The sequence below is a fragment of the Lolium perenne genome, chromosome 7 (genome assembly GCF_019359855.2).
Source record: "Lolium perenne isolate Kyuss_39 chromosome 7, Kyuss_2.0, whole genome shotgun sequence".
Taxonomy (NCBI): Eukaryota; Viridiplantae; Streptophyta; class Magnoliopsida; order Poales; family Poaceae; genus Lolium; species Lolium perenne.
In genome coordinates this window covers 180219798-180223551 of record NC_067250.2, presented here as the reverse complement: position 1 = coordinate 180223551, position 3754 = coordinate 180219798, and the positions used below count along the sequence as shown (strand labels likewise).

Genomic DNA, 3754 nt, shown 5'->3' with positions numbered 1-3754 from the left:
TTTTATTTTTTCCAGATCTAAGGAGGAATCTTCCTTAGGAAGTTCCTGCGTCTCTGATCGGATCTTCGCGACTGCGTCCTGCTCAGCGGCGGTCGCGTCAGCGTTACTTACCAGAGCGTTTCCGTCGGAATCGACAGTTTCGCCGATGAAGATGTGTATGCCGCCAACTGGGACGATTGAGAGCTTGACAGGGTTAGTCTTAGCCGGAATCCAGCACTCGTCCGGAGGGACGATCGGAAGGTTTCCTACGTAGAGGACGCGCCCCACGGCGATGGTGTCGTCGTAGCTTCCCATGGCGGAACCCTCCCGGTTCCGGCCTCCAGACGCCGTTGGCCCCACGGTGGGCGCCAACTGTCGTTGCCTATTCGACGGTGCTCGGAGGAGGGATCCTCACGAGGGGGAGAAGAATTAGAGGCCATAGGGCGGAGTGCACACGGGACGGTGGTACGCGATTTACCTAGCTTCGGAACACCTGCACGATGGCAAGGCCTACTGCTGCTTGTCTGGAATTATCTGGGCGCTTTCGCGTTGTTACAATGAGTTGTGGTTGTGCCTCTAGGGCTCCCGGGATCTGGCTTATAAAGACGCACGGATCTAGGGTTTACATGGAGAGTCCTAGCCGGAATACAAGTTGCCTAACTACGGTACAATATCTTGCCGTGTACGTTAAGGATCCGCCTTCCATCAGGACCGTGCTGGATCCGGATACTTCATGGGCCTTCTCGGATCCAGCCTCCTTCGTAGGTCGGTTGGGATCCGGCTTCCTATTCCTGGGCTGGACTTCATCCTTCAGGATCTACAGCAACTGGGCCGCCCGATGGGCCACATGCCACATCACCGTCTGTGGGCCACCCGGGCTTGCCGGATCTAGGCCATGCCGTTGATATACCCATAAAGTATACCCACAACAGTTAGGGATGCAATATTTGAGGACCAAGATTCAAATGAAACAGAAGAATCAGATTTTTCCGCTACGAATGGTACACAAGTACATCTATCATTAACCAGGTTTCAGAATTGTGCCCATTGCTAATGCTATGTCCATTTATTTTTTACATGATCAGTAAAGAAAGGATCTGTTGAGAAGAATAGGTTGGATACTTTAGAAGCTTACATAAGAAAACATGGAAAAGCCAGATCCGGTAATTTATTTTTGACATTAAAAATATGTCGAACATTTGCTATAATGTATAAAAAACTTGATTGCTGAATCGGTGCAAATGGTAACCCTGATACAGGAACTGAAGGACAATCTAGCGCTCCAGTGTGTGAAGATGACATGTGCCCCCTTACTGAATGGCTTTCCCATGCTCGCCGCTACCGCCAGAAACTTCAGGACGGTACTATTTTTTTACATGTATGTCCTCATTTCTTACAATGTACTACATAGTAATACAATTCTTTGTGTATGTTCTGGGCTGTAGACGCTGACACACCCAAGAAGAAAGGGCGAGGTGTATTGAAAGGTTGTAAAGCAAGTAAGAAGCGTCATGCCAATGGAGCTGGAAAGCTAAATATTGCATTCTCTGATACATTGGGCGGCGCAGTAGGAATGAACTACCGTTCATTCAAGGATGACATCGTTATCATAATGAAAAAAAGGTTACCAATTATTGGAGTGAGGAGGTGGACGGACATTCACCATGACATCCATCGACTCATAGTTTCAGATATGTTGGTGAGTACAACCTTTCTCACATGTGTTGTCTTATTTTTTCGTCCATACTGAATTACTAAAGTCTATCCGTTTGTTGTACACATTATAGGACATATATGATCTGGAGAAAATCCTAAAAGTTGCCAAAGAGCAATACAGAGGTTGGCGGGCATCTTTAAGCAGCACCTACAAGGCATACAAAACAGATGATGCAAGAATGTCAAATATTCCAGAAGATCTACAACCTGAAGAGTGGGAATGGTTGATTCAGTACTTTGGCACTGATCATAAATTCAAGGTTATCTCTATGCTCACAGTTTGTGAATTGTGTACTATAATTCACATAGCTTGTCTCACTCATTTTTTCTTTCACTGCATGTGTAGGAAGTCAGCCAAAAGAACTCGGATAACCGAAAGAAACTGAAGACAAACCACACAGCTGGATCTAAACCGTACTGTCAACTGAGTTTTGAGAATGTATGAGCGTAATCACTCTGCATTATTCGCTGCTCACTGTGCTTTAATGTTTGTAGCATCTAATTGTTGCACTACTTGTAGAGAAATAAGGAAACTGGAGAAGAGCCAGACTGCATTTCTCTCTGGGAAATCACCCACTTCAAGAATGGATCATGGACTACCGAAGAGTCCAAAAAAGTTTACGTGAGTATACTGACTAAGAAGCTACTCTAAACTTACTTAATGTTGTTCATCGTGTATGGTTCTTCATCTGATGTGAGTGTTTTTTTCGTAATTAGGAAAAAGCATCTGAAGATATTCAAAACCGAGAAACGTAAACTGGAGGTCCCGTTTCAGTTGAAGAAAGAATCAATATTTTCCAGGTGCATATAAAGAATCGGTGAAATACAAGTCATCACAGCCACGTGGGTTTGGATACATGGGCAAACTGCCAACTAAGTCTCAAACGACTAAGTTTCAGGTAGAAGAGCAAGCTCGTGCAACCCAGAAGGTAAACTCAGAGCTCATCCAGTAGGTCACACAATTGGAACAGAAGTTACAAGATGAACGTGATAGTATGGACGAGAAGATTAATTTTGAGCGTGGTCAGAGGGAACAACTTTAGCAGAGGTTAGAGGAAGAGCGTGCTGATAGGGAGAGAATGATGGAACTTGAGCGAACCTCAAGAGAGGAATTTGAGAAAACCATGATGGCAAAGTTTCAATTACAGTTTCAATTACAATTCGAAGAGTTCAGCAAACATATTGAAACAGAGAAGACGCAAACAAATAAGGTGATGACAGTCATATGCTTGCAAACTCCTAAGTTTTAATTGTTTACTTGCATTGCTAACAATGCACATCGTTTTCGCAGATTGCAACAGAGAAGACGTAAACAAATAAGGTGATGATAGTCATATGATTGCAAACTCATAAGATATAGTTGTTTACTTGCATTCCTAACAATGCACATCTTTTTCACAGAATTCTAAGAAGCCTAACCTGAAAGAAAATATTAATCCAAACCAGCAAACACCTCTACAGAGCCCTGCTAACAAAATAGTTGTTGCGCACAACACGTTACAAAATTCTCGAATGTATAAAGCATTGGTAAGTCATAAACTTGTGCAAATTGGTACTAGTACATACTGTTTTTTGCTTCACTCACACTATAGCCTAGCTGCACCTGCTTCTTATGTTTCACTATGTGTTGTTGCTGCGTTGACTCACAACTACTGTTTTGTCTTCACCGACAGTAACACCTAGCTGCACCTGCTGCATCTGTTACACCATGTGTTGTTGCTGCGTTGACTGACAACTTCAACAAACAACAGATATGTGCTAGCTAGGGACATGAACTTAACTTTCCTTTATTCTTGATTGCAGGATGGACAAGCAAATGCAAATGGAAATGGAAATAACTAGATGCACTCGATTGTACATAACCTACATTAGGAGAACTACAATATATTTGAGTTTTATTTGATCCATATTAGTTATGAGAATTATGATTTGTATGAATATACATATTGTACGTACGTGTTTGAATATTTTAATGCAATGCCCGTATTTTTTGTTTCCCTTTTTTTAACGTGGCAATAGGTTATTACAACGAAAAATATAGTGTTGCGTCAAGTGTCAG

At 42.7% G+C, this 3754-nt stretch overlaps 1 pseudogene; it reads left to right on the top strand.

Annotated features, from left to right (window-relative positions):
* The first annotated feature begins 712 nt into the window (after positions 1-712).
* Positions 713-3537, top strand: LOC139833771 (uncharacterized; annotated as a pseudogene).
* The last annotated feature ends 217 nt before the right edge of the window (positions 3538-3754 follow it).